Source organism: Sus scrofa, chromosome X, assembly GCF_000003025.6.
Source record: "Sus scrofa isolate TJ Tabasco breed Duroc chromosome X, Sscrofa11.1, whole genome shotgun sequence".
Taxonomy (NCBI): Eukaryota; Metazoa; Chordata; class Mammalia; order Artiodactyla; family Suidae; genus Sus; species Sus scrofa.
The window spans coordinates 113504288-113522325 of NC_010461.5; the positions used below are offsets into that span (position 1 = coordinate 113504288).

The 18038-nt window shown below is 41.4% G+C and overlaps 1 protein-coding gene across 5 annotated transcripts in view; it reads right to left on the reverse strand.

Annotated features, from left to right (window-relative positions):
- The window catches only part of FGF13 (fibroblast growth factor 13), a 495501-nt gene that overhangs the window by 44097 nt on the left and 433366 nt on the right, over positions 1-18038 (reverse strand). The gene's annotated exons all lie outside the window — the stretch shown is intronic.

Sequence of the window (18038 nt, forward strand, 5' to 3'; positions counted from 1 at the left end):
CTGAAATGATCCCAGACTTACATAACATCAACTTGCATGAGCGTAGTGGTTTTCGGTTTTTTCCACTGATATTCTTCAGTTCATTTAACTTAGAAGAGCTTTCAGCCTATAATGAACAAAGTACACTCAACCAAGTAAAGCAGGATAACAAAGCACCCACAGAGATGGTTTTCTTTAAGAAAATGTTTCATAAAAAAAAAAAAACAACAACTCTTAAAAATGATTGCTTTTTCCCAAGCTGCACTTGTAAGCTAAAATTCAGTTTTGGATGCTACAATTCCATAAGCCTCATGAAAAGTTTCCAAAACTTTGGTGACACGGAAGGATGCCCTAGGTCCAATGTTCATTCAACCGGAGTGATGGGGATGCAAACACTGACTGAGCATCTCTGTATGTGTCGGACAATTCACATAACCCACCGTCATGGGCCCCAGAAATATGTAATACCCCACTTTTGAGATGAGCAATCTGATGGTCAGAAATATAAGGTAAATTGCTGAGGGTCAACACAGCGGGCGAGTGACAGTGGAGGATTTCCATGCTTGTGATGTAAAGCCTGACTGCATCTCAGGCGTGGGCTCTCCTATTCCCTTATTTTCGGGGACCCTATGAACATGGAAAATAAAGATGTCTGTGGCTACCGCGGTAATCCCTTCCCCTACCTCCCTGTAGATGTACCATGAGATAAAAACCGTCAAGCATTGCCATGTCCAAGGAATATTTACAGTGTCCCCAAGGATCGTACCCCAGAGGTGGGCTGTCTCCCCAGGACAGAAAGAAAACCCTCACCAGTGGAAAGCTCCATCATGAACTCTTCAGCACAGTCCTCCAAGCTAAATGTACTCAGAATCCTCAGAGTTCCCATCAGAATGATATACGTCTCCATCTTCAAATACATTTTCAAAGAAGGAACCTAAGAACATTGTTCTTACTGTGTTTCTCTAAAATGAAATAATCTGTGCAGAAATAGGAATTTTATGACAGATTCTAGGTCTACCAAGAGTTATCTTTAATTTCACTGCCATGTAGAGAGCGATGAAAGGCGCCTGTAAACTATGAAACAGCTTTTCCTGGCTCATTTATGAGGGACAAAGACAGAACTCCTTGGGTTTAATTTCCAGAAATCCCAAATGCCAGCATTTTGGAGTCTCGATGAAATTAAATCTAAAGGAATTGATAAGCAAAACTAAGTCAAACCTGGCACCTTAGCCCCTCCTCTCCCTTCAGACCAAAGCTTGGATGTTTTAGCTGCTAACAATTCTTCCGAAGAAATCTCAAGCATGTTTTCTTGCCAGAAAAAAATCATACAAATTCTAGGGAAACATGACTTGATAAATTCATAGAAGAGAGAAAAACTCCCGCGAAGACATCAGAAGCTGGCTGATATTTTATAGCAACATTAATGAAATCTGTTATCATAATATATAAGTAGGGTAACTTTGGAGGTAAATTGGTTTCACTTTAACCTCTGATTATACATTTGTTAAATCTTGCATATTCACTTCTGCCCAGAGTTCCCTTTTGATAAATATCAACTTTTCAAATACTGTTTGACTGGGTTGGGAATGAAACTATAGAATGGATAATTACCATCTGAGAGAGTAAAGCCTTTAACCACCGCAATTACCCACATTAATTCAAATTGCATGAAAAGAGAAATAACACATGTTTGGAAGACTGCACTATGGGGGAAACTAAACAAACCAGCACAAAGAAAAACCTGATATTAGCAGAGGAAAGAAAGCACGCATTTTCTCCTGCTGATGGCGTAATGAGATCCAAGCTTCAAGTCCACTTGATTTGTTTCCTGGGTCATTACCAGTGGGCAAGAATTACAGACGAAGCAAGTGAGCCTTCATTAGATGATGAAATAACTGAGTGCGCCGTAACAGCCTATTTCTAAGCCCAAATGAGAATTTTTCTCAGTTTAGAAATATCTAGCTATGTACCTTACCATTTTCAAAAGCTGTCTACCTCCCTCTACACAGAGCAAATTGCCATCTTTTGACACTATTCACACATTTATTTATGATATGAGTCACAGACCATGGAAATGTGACATTTTCCACAGTTTGGCGGGATGAAGAGCAGGGCCATTAAGCAGAGGCAATTAGAAGACACAACAGTCATCCTTTATTGGTCAAGGCCAATTATGTCCCCAGTGGAATCCTAATGCTACTTTTATATAAATAAACCAGATAATCAAAGGCAGAGAAAAAGAAAAAAAAATGTCATGAAAGATTCATTAGAAACCAATGACAACTGTTTTGATCACGAGTAGAAAGTAATTGTTCCTTTCCCCAGGTACAACCCATCCATTTCAAAGACGGTCCCCGGCCAACCAGTACTGAGGAGCACTCATTAGCTCTGCACTCTACTCAACCCCACTGCTGTGGATTTTATGAAAAATTTAATGATGGATGCGACGTTGAGGTATTTATGGCTTGCAAAATCGATTCTAGGGGTCGCAGGGATCAAATGTAATATTCTCATTAGTACAAGGAAGGGAGCTGCTTGAGTTCATACGTCCATTTGAACAGGGCTTAGAAGCCGTGTTCCCAGCTTTCTAGTTCAGCAGGCCCACCATGTGACGCGACGCCCTGGGTAATCACGATATGACTACCTGGTCAATCAGTGTTTCTCATGATGGACACAATGATGAATCAAGCTGCCTTTTTTTTTTTTTTTTTTTTTGTCTTTTTGCCATTTCTTGGGCCGCTCCTTCGGCATGTGGAGGTTCCCAGGCTAGGGGTCTAATCTGAGCTGTAGCTGCCAGCCTATGCCAGAGCCACAGCAACGCAGGATCCGAGCTGTGCCTGCAACCTACACCACAGCTCACGGCAACGCCCGGATGGTTAACCCACTGAGCAAGGCCAAGGACCGAACCCGCAACCTCATGGTTCCTAGTTGGATTTGTTAACCACTGCGCCACGATGGGAACTCCCAAGCTGCCTTTTATTCCACCACGATTTTGGAAAGGTGACAGAGAGGTGGTAAACATGTTAGCCTCCATGAGGAAGAGAAGAGATGTTTGCACACCACACACATGGAAACACACGAGTAGTGCAGCTCTCCAAATGGTTCCTTACTAAACCGGGTCATTCTTGATTCGGTCATCTCTTGTTACATAAATGGAAGCAATCCTTTCTTTTCTCCCAATCTTTGGCTTCTTACATAGTGAAACGTTCTTCTATCATCTAGTTATTAACTATGAGTAGAGTATCCACCAGATATCTAGCAATGAATTTGGTATGGTGGGAAAAAAGAATGAGAGGGCACTGTTTCTAGTCACAAATAGCTTAAAATATGGATGGGGGATGCCCGATTTACACACAAGAAACATCTGGGGAATAAAAGAGGCACATGCAAATATGACACCTGTTCTGCTCCAAAGACAAACCACAATGTGAGGCCCTGTGATGCTTATACAGGCTTTTATGAGGTTGTAACGTTACAATGAAATAGTCTGATAGTAGCAGATACTTCTTTCATCTCTGCGTTTACAGTTGGCTTAATGAAGCCCAACAGAGTATGGCCTTAAGGACGTGTAATCCAGCTTTTTTATCAGGGGACTTTTGCTAAATAAAAACGTGAAGGCTCTAATGTGAGCAAATCAGGGGAGAAGGGAATGACTGTCGACAAAACGAACAATAAAGCATCAACAAATGAGGCAGTCTATCCTATTTGAATTCAGAATGTCACCCGAAGGGAAAAGGAACTACTAGGTATTTTTATAAAAGAAAATTTCAATTAAAGGCAAAAATTAAAATTGAGTTGGCAAGGAAGCTTCTTTTACCAACCACAAAGAGATACAATAAAACCGTCTGGAGGAACAATTTTTCCTTGAATTAAGTGGGATGGCCTCAGAAGGTACATAATTGCTTTGGGAACTACTGTCGGTATCCTAACAGCAAGGAAACCGGTCTATAACCTTTGGACAATACATGAATCTGCCACAAGATCCCACTGGAGGTGGTGATGATGGAATTCTGCAAAAGACTGAGATGCATGAAACAAGTAAGGAGAAGTTCGGGTATCTTACAAGAAAGCCACTTAATGTTTCTTGGTCAACAGGGACTCACCTATCGACTTTGCATACATACCTACAACTTCTGGAATGATGAATTCTTTCAGTGTGACTGTAGGCCATAATGATAACAAAAAAAAAAAATTCTCAAAACTACCATGAGGTACCACCTCACACCAGTCAGAATCACCATCATTAAGAAGTCCCCAAACAAATGCTGGAGAGGGTGTGGAGAAAAGGCAACCCTCCTGCACTGTTGGTGAGAATGTAAATTGGTACGACCACTATGGAGATCAGTATGGTGGTACCTTAGAAATCTAGCCATAGAACTACCATATGACCCAGCAATCCCACTCTTGAGCATCTATCCGGACAAAACTTTCCTTGAAAAAGACACCTGCGCCCGCATGTTCATTGCAGCACTATTCACAATAACCAAGACATGGAACAACCTAAATGTCCATCGACAGATGATTGGATTAAGAAGATGTGGTATATACGCACAATGGAATACGCCTCAGCCATAAAAAAGAACGACATAATGCCACTGGCAGCAACATGCATGGAACTGGAGACTCTCATCCTAAGTGAAGCAAGTCAGAAAGAGGAAGACAAATACTATATGATATATCACTTCTATCTGGAATCTAATATTCGGCGCAAACGAACCTTTGCACGGAAAAGAAACTCATGGACATGGAGAACAGACTTGTGGTTGCCCAGGGGGAAGGGGAGAGAGTGGGATGGACTGGGAGTTTGGGGTTAATAGATGCAGATTATTGCCTTTGGAGCGGATAAGCAATGGGATCCTGCTGTACAGCACTGGGAACTATATCTAGTCACTTATGATGGAGCATGATAATGGGAGAAAAAGAATGTCTACATGTATGTGTAACTAGGTTACCTTGCTGTACAGTAGAAAATTGACAGAACACTAAACCAGCTATAATGGAAAAAATAAAAATCATTATAAACAAAGAAACGAGATTAAAAAATTGTCATGGACAAAAGGATGAATTTCATGTTACTATTTGCTTATCTGTTGTCACAAAATACACCTGTTTTGACTTTGCATTTAATTTAGCAGTACAACATAGTCATCCCAATACAAGTTTTTCCTGATCGTTTGTTAAATTTACATACTGTGACATAAGCAATGAGGCTAGGAAAGAATAAATCACAATAGTTGATATTATGAATTTTGATGTGATTATTACACTGGGTGGTCTAATTCTACCCTTAGAATCCTAGAGACAGAAAAAACTTAGAATAAAAAATGCCTTTCAGGAGTTCCCGTCGTGGCGCAGTGGTTAACGAATCCGACTAGGAACCATGAGGTTGCGGGTTCGGTCCCTGCCCTTGCTCAGTGGGTTAACGATCCGGCCTTGCCGTGAGCTGTGATGTAGGTTGCAGACGCGGCTCGGATCCCGCGTTGCTGTGGCTCTGGCGTAGGCCGGTGGCTACAGCTCCGATTCAACCCCTAGCCTGGGAACCTCCATATGCCGCGGGGGCGGCCCAAGAAATGGCAACAACAACAACAACAACAAAAAGACAAAAGACAAAAAAAAAAAAATGCCTTTCATAGCAAAGTTTCCTTCACACGACACAACCTAAACTCGCTCAAATAGGATCTTCCTTTCCAGAAAGACTACATTTATATCAAGGGTCTCCCGTGAACTTTTGAATCGTCATGGATTCTGGCACAGCAGCTCTGCAAGTGGCTTCCCGAAGGACTAATTTCCTCAATATATTGAATGAAACACTGGTTCAGGAGGAAACGGTAACAGGTTTGATGGCAATAACAACAACGAATACAGGTTTAACAAAAACTCATAAAAGAGACAAATATTCTCTATTACTGCTGTACTTAGATAACTAACTCCCTGTGAAAATGTTATTGTTTATTAATGTCTTATTGCTAACTTTGAAGAACAAAGTTTAGCCTTAGATTCTAAGAGAAGATATATTGTTCATGCAAAAGTGACACTGGTTGGCCTGGATCTTTCCCTAATGCTCCAACAAAGGGTGGAAAATGCAGTGCAGCCACTCAATTGGGTGAAGCCATATGCTAAGTTATAACCTATGAAACAGTCATTGATTCATTAGGAAGGGAAATGCTGGTAACACTCAGAAAAAAGCAAGTGTTATTGTGCTTATAAAAGTGAGATGGGAACACGAGGAACAATTTGTGAAGTAATTAACTAATGTGCCAGAAATGAGCAACTTGCTGGTGATACTTTCCAGGTTTTTTTCGCAGTGGGCCCTACTTTCATACGAAGTTGGAGATCCCTCGGGTTGAAGAGTGCTGAGCTATCTGAAAATCAGGATTTAGCTTCTAACAGAGGCTCTTTACTCTGTCATTCGGTGGGTTGAGAGATCTCGGTACAAACCACAGTGAGGTAGAATTTCTTGGGTTACTGAATTTTGGATCTGGTGACATCTGCATAATGCAAGCTAAGAAAATTACATCATATTAAAGGAATGGCTCGACGACACTGTGTGAATGACATGTATGCTTAAGGATCAGGCAGCTATACAAAGAAAAAGGCAGAATGTATGTTTGTAAAAAACCTCTCAAAGGTTGACTTAGGTCACCATTCAACAATACTACAGGAAATAACAATAATAATACTCAATTAAGCGTGGGTGGTTAAAGCGAAGTGAACACCCAACCCAACTAACCGTCCATCTTCTTTGGGCCTGTTTTTTCACATCAGCATTTGGTCAGTACGAGAACCTATCACAGCACCAATCAAATCTCATTAGGGTTCCAATTTTTAAACTCAGGGAGTTGACAGTTATTCAGACAAAAATGCCAAGGACTTCCCTCTCCCCAATGGCTGCTTGACCGTATAAAAGATGATTGTGGAGATGCTTCCCTATTCACCATAAAACAAAACAAAACAAAACAAAACACTGTGTCAAATACTCTGCCAGAAAATTCTGAGTAAAATAGCAGGAAAACTTGGCCTTTAGGTATGTGATCACACTGCTGAAAACCTGTTTGCAGAGCTACTTGGATGAATATTAGCACACATTGGGGAAAAAAGCAATGATGGTAAACTTATGTGAAAACAGCTACCATCTAATGCCTCTCCTGACTCACTGAATTTCTGCCATTTAACGGCATATGCTGACCACTAAGGTGGAGACAGTGATCGTGATGCCTGGGCCAGGGGTTCCTGCACGGCTGACCCCTGAGGACAGAGCCTCGGGCTTACAGCCTCGTCGGAATTCCAGAGCGGGCGAATACACTTGTGGAAGGAATAGCTTTCTCTTTCGTTTCGCTTCCCTGAAATTGCCAAGACTGAGGTGTCCTGACTATCAGAGAAAGGTTCCGAACTAAACCTAGTCCAGAACTGCTTCCGAAACATCTGGAATTCTTCTATTTCTTTTACTATTATTACTCCTCGCCTGCTTGCTTGCATCTCTTGAGTGTTTTGACGGTAGACAGTAACAAAAACAACAGTACCATCCAGCCGGCTGGTGGCAAAACGCCTGCCTCTCTATGTCCCCATGAAGGAGCAAAAGCTGGGAGGGGCAGACCCCTTATCTCTCGGACGGCAAGAACCAGGAGTGTGTCCATGCAAAGAGCTGAACAGCACCAGAATGTGTGACACTGAAAACCACAAAAACCAGATCCCTCCAGCCCCGGATGGGAAAATCCACTCATCTCACCAAGGCTTGAGAGGCTCAAGACAGATGCCGTCGAGGGGTGGCGGATGAAAGGATGAATTATGAAGAGGAAAAAAAACCTCCCCTCGGAATCCGGAGAGGAGATACACCAAAGGATTTCCAAACCCCAGGTGCTCTGCAGGCCGTCAGTGTGGACAGAAATCAGTTCAAGGTCCAGAGCAAAGAAAAGCACTGAGAAACCACCCATCACGCTTCTGTGGACCTTTTTTCTCAAGGTTAATTACGGGTTTGAATGAAGTCTCATGCCTCGATCAAAGACACTAGCAGTTAAACTGTTGCCTGAGCCTATTACCCATGCGAAAGTTAGGAATGGTTAGATTCAGATACCCTTGTGTGACACACAAATGCTTTGATTTGCTGACAGCCCTGACTGTAAGCAGAACTGCTTTGTCTGTGCAAAAACCTCTCCTTCAGAATAGAGGAGTATGAAGAAACACAGTGAGTTGGGCTAGGGAGCTTCCCTTGCTGGTAAGGATATTAGGAATAGAAATATAACAAATGGCTTTAATAACTGCTTTTATTTATTTATTTATTTTGCTTTTCAGGGCCGCACCTGCAGCACATGGAAGCTCCCAGGCTAGGGGTTGGAGCTACAGTTGCCTGCCTATGTCATAGTCACAGCAATGCCAGATCCGAGCCACGTCTGCATCCTACACCACAGCTCACAGCAACGCCCGATCCTTAACCCACTGAGCAAGGCCAGGGATCGAACCCAAATCCTCATGGATACTAGTTGGGTTCGTTTCCGCTGAACCACAACCAGAACTCCAAGAAATGTGCTTTCTATCCACTTGCTGTCTCTAGTGTTAAATGCCTAACGAACCAGCCATCTCATCAGAGAAGTGGTACAGAGAATGGGGATTGCAGAGCAAGAAGAGGGGTGGGGTCAAAACCTGCTCCATTTCCTCATCAGTCATGAAAGTCACTGGTAGGAAAGGAATTCCATTCTGGAGAACTGCGCACTCGGTATCTCCCCAAAGGTCAGGCATTAGGACATCTTGCATATCGTGGCTCCAAGAAGCTGTGTCTCTCTGTGTCAGCGTTGTTTCTCTTTGCTGGGCCTATGCAGCATGAAATTACAGAGAAACGGAGGGAACGATGTTCCTGTGTCATTGTCCAAACATGTGAGGTGGCCTTTGACATAGCTTAAAGCTTGGGTTGCTTGCATCGACTGTAATCCATCTGTGTTACACAACTGGGAGACGATTTTTTTTTTTTTAAGAGTTGCACGTTTCTAAAACTTCTAAAGCACTTCAACTGACATCTTTCCTCGAGGTACTTGAAAACCATTTTTCCACTGCATTCAGTTCTCCCTTCCTATGACATATAAACATGCTCTTAATATGATCTGCTCAGGACTGTGGTGCAAACATCCAATAGTTACTGCAACTGGTAAATTTCCATAACGATGCACCCGCACCCACCCCCTTCCCCAAGGACATTCAAATTGCTTCCCTATATGGAATTTTCTTACAGTGCGTTCTAGACTAAACACAGGATTGCCAGGCTGCTGAAGTTGAGGAGATACAGTTTATGCCGAACCTTCCAGAAGTGGATCAGCTATTCACAATTGGGGCTCTGAGCTTAAGGCGAACCTCCGTCTGAGCACTGTCAGCTCCAGCCATTGTCAGTAGAGACAAGTGCAGTCACTCGGCTGCCTAGTACCTTGTGGATGGTCCACAGATACCTGGTTGCTGATTGGCTGATAAAACTCCTGTATCATTTCAGGCCCAGATGGGTGACTGGGCTTTCTGAGACGGGAAGAATGGAGGGAGTTTTCACAAAATCTATACCTGAAAGGTTATGATACAGATAGAAGCACTCAGCTTTGGATCTCTCCTCAGTGCAAAGTGTCCACAGAGAGGCTCTTTCCTTAACACTTGTATTACAGTAAATCACTGCTGGGATATGGGCACGAACCAGGGAGAACTGCACGCAACATTTTTGAGAATTCTTTCATCAGACCAACAACCAAATACTCGTGTTGTTGTAGCCTTGCCGATTTTGTGGCCAGATTGTAGCAGTGGATGTGCTATGCACAGGATTTTTTTTTATTATACTATGTGCTATAGACAATGAAGTTTGACCTGTTAGCGTCTCGTTTCTGAAAGTTCTCGATGTCTCTCTGTCGGTTATGACGGTCCGAAGGGAGGATTCCTTCCCTCTCTCAAGCGGGTTTCATCCTCTGTATTATTACAGCCCACGTTCTAACACCTCGAAGTCGTTATTTACATTTGAGTTTTCCAAATCTCTATTACGGTATTTTGCTTGTGTAAAATGGGCCATCATCTCTAACTTTTGGCTACTCCTGTTTTATGTGGAGCCGGAATTCCTATACCCACGGGAGGCCCTTGTGGAAGGGGATGATATAAATCATGACTACTGGCTATAGGGAGAATCTTTCCAAGAAATCAATTGAGGCTTCTCCAGTACTCCTGCTTCCAGGACTGTCAAAAGCAGTTAGCATCAGTGCATCGGATGAATAACTTAATCAGAATTTTAGCACAGATGTGTTATCTATTTTCACATTCAGCCTGGGCAAAACATATTAACTGTATTAGTCAGGGGCTTGCCAGTTATTAACCTTGCTTACAGCTCTTATAATGACGAGAGAAAATGCTTTCATTTAAAGGTTCCCTGTTTAGAACTCACGATTCCCTTTAAGCAGTGTACTGTTGAAATGAGTGCTTTCGCCTTCAATTTCTTTCCTCCTGTCTCAGTAATTCGCTTTCTTATGTAATCTTAAAATATTAACACGAGAGGATGCATGAAAGGTTATAATTGGGCCCTTTAACCTATTTTAAATATTCTAAAGACTTGACAGACACAATGTGATTTTTGCCTTTACTTTTTAATTATATGCATTTTATTAATTATTTTAATAAGTAATTATTTAAAAGGCAAGTACCGCTGCACATCGCCCTGTGACTAAGAGGGGGGTGGAGAAAAATAAAACCAGTTATTACTCAGTAAGTATAGGATTTGGTAGCTGAACTATTTTAAAATATAACTTCCGTGGGAAAAAGGATAATATGAAAAAAGGTCTTAATGGGCTCTGTTTTTTTTCTATCACATTGTGGATTAAAATTGTACAAACGAGAAGGCAGGGACTGAAAACAGTGTCTGCACCAAGACGTGAGCTTCACTGGACAATTAAATATAATACGGCTGAAAAGTCTCGCTAGCTATTTTATAAAGCTATTAAGCATTGTCAAAAATGTCCCTAGAGCAATCTCTCAAGGTACTACATGTTCCATGTAGGGTATGTGCAGAATTATTCTAGGAATTCCGAAATAACCTATCCTGTCAATGGCAACAGAGCAGTGAGCAGAAGATGGATTTCTCCCATTCGTCTTCAGTGCATGTGTGTTGATGTGTGTGTGTGTGTGTGTGTGTGTGTGTGTGTGTGTGTGTGTGCGCGCGCGCGCGCATGACATGAGCATTAGCTCCTTACATCTAGTGTTACTCGCTGAAATTCTTGTTATTCTTGCCAATTATTTTATTCTTTAGCTCCAAGAGACTGGCTTTTTTCCTACAAATATGAATTTAGCTTCTGAGTTGAAGCCATGACACACTCTTTTAAATATGTGCCCCATGACCTCTCATTTGAATTATTTTTCCTCAAAAACAGAATACAGAGCCAATCTTACTCTATTTAGCTACAGCTACCATTGTCTTCTTGGTTTCTGAGAAAGGACCATCCTCGGTCATTCTTCTACCTATGAAACTAAGAGCTTCACCCCAAATAATTTCCCAGTTGGGGCTTTCTTTTTTTTTTTTTTTTTCTTTTTTCTTTTTTTTTTTTTTTACAGAGACCATAAAGAGAAGGCCTTTGATATTGAAGGCACAACCAACCAGAGCCACCTAATTTCACCTTCAAATAATGCCAAGCTAGATTTTCTTTCACATTTGAATGAAACTCCCATTGACTGCAAAGAGAACTAAACATGAAATAATCTGTGACTTGGGAAATGTACGTTGTGTTTGAAAATTATGCTGATTCACTGGTATTCAGAAGGAATCTCTAGGATGAATACAGCAACTTTGGTCTATTTTTCAATACAATAAATTTAATGACCTCTAATTTAATAGCACCAATACAACAACTGAAAGCCTTTTTAAAACATAAAGTTTGGCTCCTTGAACTAGCAGAGCCACTCATGAGCAAATAAAATATGCTTGCTTTCTCTGCTTTTCTTCCTGTAAAATATTTCCATTGTCTATGTTTTCCATTTTTAGTGGTACCCCTCAGAAATACGGGTGTGTGTGTCCAATGACCCTTGCAATCCATTAGGCTGAACTGAAAACACCCACCAAAAATGTTTCATCCCATAGCCACTGAAAACCAAAAGCTTTATAGATGTAGGCTCCAAAACTGGGAATCTAAAGTTTTCCTAGTCAACATTTTTCTAGTTCTACATCAAATAAATCAAATTCAACAATTTGCGAATTAACTGATGTCTACAAATTAGCTAGCGTTGTAATTAGACGTTAGAATTTCTTCCTGTCTTCCTGTGTATGTAGGGGGGCTACTGGCTCTATGCAAAATCCATAATGATCAGTTTCTTCTGACACTGGATATGCTTATGTTTAGTTTAAACATACTTCCTTTTATAACTGAGTCAATGCCACTTCCCTAGAGAGCTGTCATGTTTAAGCCAGTGCCCTTCCATTTAATTATATTAAACTTATAAGCTTCTATGATAAAACCCCAGAAGTTAAATTATACCAACTTGCTGATACACAGATTTGACATAACTCAAACATTTTACATGCTACAAATGTTTGCTGGGAGTACATTCATCACTCTGAATCGATCGATGAGTTCGTCTCAACTTTAACATCCTTTCTATGTTAGAATATGGGCTAGAGCTGTGACGCCATATCACTGAAAAGTAGATCTTAAATTGTCACACACTAAAGCCGGAAGAACTAAACATATCTGCAGAAGAGTGAGCTCACAGCTGGCAGCGATTTTAATTCACCTGGACAATTTAAACTAACTTTCCATTAAATAATGATATTTAAGTCCTGTGAGTAGAATGCTGAACCCAGGAAATCCTTGCTGGTGGCTCCTATTTTTTTTTATGACACTTGTTCACTTTGGGAAAAAATGTGTTAAATTTTCTCTATCTCGATTTAGCCATCAGTAAATTTATGTGGCATATCTAAGAATCAATGGTCATTTCTCAGTTGACTGGCAAGTTATCTTTCTTTTTCCAAAGAGATCTGGGATACTTGAAAATATAATGTTAAAAACTGGGCTCCTCAGAGCAGGATATTAACTCAAAGTGTCTCCAATGGATTGTTTACTCATCGCAATAAAATAAATTAAAAAAGCAAGAACTATACAGTGGAAAATCAGGCAACATCTTGAATGGATCATCAAAATGAACATCTGTGAAGGGGGAAGAAACTTGCTAAGTTTAAGCTAAGTTAAAATAATGCAATAGAGAAGGAAAATATGCCCCCTTAGTTCAGATCCCAAGTCTGATTGGGCCCCTGGGATCAGTAACATCCACTGCTTCATTCCCAAGAAGTCAAGCTGACTCTCAGAGAGACCTGCTTTCTGGCCTTGCATTTAGTTTGCTACTAAGTTCTGGAACATTCCAAAATCAAAAGAAAATACTTGGGGCCCAGCTTTGCATTTGCATTATCTTGTTTGTAATATTTGTCATTACTCCTCTATTAAAATAGACACTAGGACATTTATAGTATTTTTACATTTAAGACTCGATTTCCTATGGTTAATGTTTATTGACCTCAAGCAGTTTTGAAACATGTGTCACAAATAGCTGTATACTATTAAATTTTAAGGAACTCTCAAAAGCTTGAGTACAACTCACTGCTCTTGGTAAAGAAATACACCAAAGGTATGAACAAAGTTGTCTATACACAATGAGTAATGATTTCCTTACAGTTCTAGAAAGACTTAGTTCTATCATGGACAAAAGTAAATATGTTATGAAATCATGGCTAATTATGATTCTCTGTGCCACAGATGGTTTCTCACTGCCACTTGAGCCTACATCAAGTCTGTCCCCCATGGCAACAAGAAAAAGGGGGGGGCAGAATCCTGAGATTAATCATGGAGAGCAAATAGCTATCTCTGTAGCCATAACAATGTGGAGGTATTGTTTCTTTATGGAATGGACAAAAGGGGGTAAGAAATGGTAAAAGTGTAAAATTCCATGTAAAAGAAATCGAGGGAGGCAGAAGCAGAAATGTAAAAGAGAGACACAAGAAAAGGAAGTAAGAAAGTCCTTCCAAGGATCTGTATTTTCCTTTATCTCAAGAAATAGTCTTTCAGAAATGTAAAGGCAATTTGTTTGCAAGAGCAGACAAAGAAGATCAGCATCAGAAATTTCAGACAGAGGAATATGAAGTGCATACGCATTCATGGTTTCTATCTTCATTGGGGAGTTCTCAGTACTATTTAGCAATCATTTTTCTTAGCTGTCTATCACTGGTTTTCAACCCAGGCTACACATGAGAATCAGCTGGGAGCTTTATAGAGAATATTCATGGACAGACTCCGCCCTCAGCTATTTTGATATTATTGGCTTGGGTTTAGCACAGAGAATAGGATTTTCTTAAAGGTCCTCAGGTGATTCTAATAGGAAACCAAGGTTGTGAACTATCATCTGACCAGGGGGTTAAAATCTGGGGGGCATAAAGGACATGATAATACATAAGTTAGGCTTTGTGAGTCACAAGGGCTCTTGTTGCAACTATTCAACTCCGCTGTTAGAGCGCAAAAGCAGCCACAGACTTTTGAATGGATGTGCCTGTGTCCCAATAAAACTTTATTTACAAAAATAAATGGTGGGCTGGATTTGACCACAAATCATCCACCCATGGTTATTAGACTGTTTCCTCTCCCCTTTCCTAAAATAGCTGCTCCAAATCTTATGCCCAATTTTTAGCAGCTGACTTCCCCACTCTGCATCAGCGGGGGAATAGAGGTCATCCGGCTGGAAAATCTTCAACTTCCTCTTCCATCATCTGCAGACTTAGTACACCTACCTTTGCATCTGTCCTCATCACTTGGCCTCCTATTGAAGGAGCAGCATCCCTTCTTTTCAAGGTGAATCTAACCCTCTCACTTACACTCAGGTCCATCCATCACTCTCTCTGCCTCCCTGGGGCCCTACTCCACAAAGGATCCATCTCCCATGTCTTTAAATACTTCCTCTTTACTGGCTCTTGCCCTTCAGCTAATAAAATATACTCAGGTGTCTTAACCAAAGAACCCCCAAAGCCTTCTTCAACCCTGGGTCCTCCTCTAGATACTCACCCGTGTCTACTCTTCCAGTAGAAATTCCGCATCTACTGCTTCTACCTCTTCCCGTTCACTCCTCAAGCCACTGTAGGCTGACTCCTGTTCCCACTACTCCACTAAAAATGCTCTTGTCAAGATTGCTGAGGACCGTCCTATGGTCTTCCTCACTCTTTTTTTTTTTTTTCTTTTTTTTTTGCTATTTCTTGGGCCACTCCCGCAGCATATGGAGATTCCCAGGCTAGGGGTCCAATCGCAGCTGCAGCCACCAGCCTACACCACAGCCACAGCAACGCGGGATCTGAGCCGCGTCTGCAACCTACACCACAGCTCACGGCAACGCCAGATCGTTAACCCACTGAGCAAGGGCAGGGACCGAACCTGCAACCTCGTGGTTCCTAGTTGGATTCGTCAACCACTGCGCCACGACGGGAACTCCCTCATTCTTGTTTTACATTTTTCTCAAGCATCAGACACTTGACTCTCCTGAAAACCCTGCAACACTCTGATACCTGCCATAATGAATTCTGCTGCTGCTGGCCTAGTGTCGCCTAATATTATTGACAAACTCTCTTTTCTTCTTACGGTATGCATTCCTCGACTATTCCCGTGGCATTAGCCACCGCCTCCATGTGACAATGGCCACATTTTATCTAGCTCCCGTCTCTTTCTCAAGCTCTGGGTCCATTTTTTCAAAGAGCTATTGCAAGCAGTACTCAGGTATCTTTCTTCCCCAGGTCTGTTATTTCCCCGTGATTCTCCATCTCGGTCAATAGCTTCACCATCAACTCAATTACCAAAGGTAAAATTCTCACTCTCCCTCAGGGACCTTCATAATCACCATTGTGCAAAATTTTAAAAATGTCGACCTCGAGAAGCTTCCTTTCTCTCCATGCAGTGCATGGCAGCTATATACACTCAACCATACATAGTGGTCCTGCTTTCCCAGCAAATCCAATCAGCCACCAAATCCATGATTCCAGATCTAAAATAACTTGTGAATCCATCTCCTTTTAGCTATTGCCACTGCAAATGTTTTAAGGCAGATCTTAGCCCTCACCAAGATTATTTTTGATCATTTCCTAACACATTTTCTTTTTTTTTACTGGCCCATATTAGTAGCCTCTACTTCCTTTTCTTTCTTTCTTTTTTTTTTTTTTTTTTTTTTTGTCTTTTCTAGGGCCACACCCATGGCTTATGGAGGTTCCCAGGCTAGGGATCTAATGGGAGCTACAGCTGCCGGCCTACGCCACAGCCACAGCCACAGCAACGCGGGATCCGAGCCGCATCTGCAAGCTACACCACAGCTCATGGCAATGCCAGATCTTTAACCCACTGAGCGAGGCCAGGGATCAAACTTGCAACCTAGTCGGATTCGTTAACCACCGAGCCACAACGGAAACTCCTTTACTTCCTTTTCTTATTTTTGCTTCCTCCTTAGGTTATTGTCCAAACCCATTTTCACTTTGCTAACAGAACTGCATACAATATTTCAGTAGCAGAAGGGCCATGGATTTTATGGAAAGGAAGAGTGATCCTTTCTCTTTGGTTACTCTCTCTTCTTGAGGAAGCAAGGCATTTCATTTAGCTTTTTGGTCTTGTGTTGCTGAAGTCACAAAGACAGACAAAAACCTAAGAGAGTCTGGGCTCTACGTGTATAAATAAGATGATAATAAAATGGAGCACTCACTAAGGATGGTGATCAATGTGGTGAAGGAACTGGAAACCACAGTCAAGAGGAGATAGAAGAAGAACTGGAAAATCTATCCTGAAGAAGATTCAGATTCTTTCCTGAAGCAGACTCATGTGGATATTTTTTCCTACATGAACTCCAGAATTATCACTCAGACATCTTTCCTCCTTAGCAAAAACACAGTTTCCCTTCCTTAACAGGAAATGCATACAAAGGGATATATATTTTGCTGTACACTGGCCTGCCCATCAAGGAAAGGAGGCCCATCAGTCTACAATGCTGATTCGCCTGGAAAGCTGTCCTTAGACATGAGCTCACATTGACACCGACCATATGCTAGAAGAAGGGTCCACTTGAATGGTAGGCTACGAATTTTTGACATCAATTCCCTAAAGGTAATACCGAATGCCCTAATTTTCTTGAGTGGGAGCACGTGACATACCACCTAACTTATATGACATTTTCTCGTTCTAACTTAAGTATTATTTCCAAACTAGTTTTTAAAAATTTTATTGTTGCAAGATTTAAAAACAACAACAACAACAACGACGATGACGACGACCTTTCTCATTGGGGCACCACAGTGGTGACCACAACGGAGTGCAATTCTGGATGCTTTGCCAGTAATTATTTCCTATGCCATCTAGTATTTACCTTCTCAAAGCATGCCCAGTATATTCCATTCCCTTCCCATGCCTGCATAGTAGTTGCGGAAAGCAGTCACTTATTTTATGACAAAACCTACCTTTGCATTTGGTCCTGTTGAGGCAGCCTGTTAATCTAAAGGAGGTTAGTTAAAATCCTTCATTATTAAATGATCTTACCTTAACGCACAAATCTGCAGGACAACCCCCCTTTCCTATTGTTTATAGTAATAGCAATGTCCTAACAAAGGGACAGATCTCATGACATTTGCAATACACTCAAATCTTTCATTCATAAAAAGACTAAAACCCCAGTATTTATTAAACAACAAGACAGTGGAAATGGCCTGATAGGAATGCTGATAGTGACCAGGCTTCGAGAGAGATTCTGCTCATCCCTTATGGTGAAAACAGGCAATGGACTATCCCTGTTTGTTTACTAAATGACTCGGCCCTCTGTGGTCTCATTCTAGCCCTGCTTCTCTTTCCCATCTTGGCCTCTGAAAAACAGAGCTATGACACCATGGTTTCACCATGTCCAAGAGTCTTTGTACACACCTGGCTTCGAAATAAATTCAAGGAATAGGCAACAGCAAGAGAGTTTAAAGGCTTTGCAGTTTGAGGAATAGATTTCCCTAGTCATGGTAATAGCCTACTTCAAGGATCTCTAGAAGCAAGTTTGAGAAACAACTGTCTCCA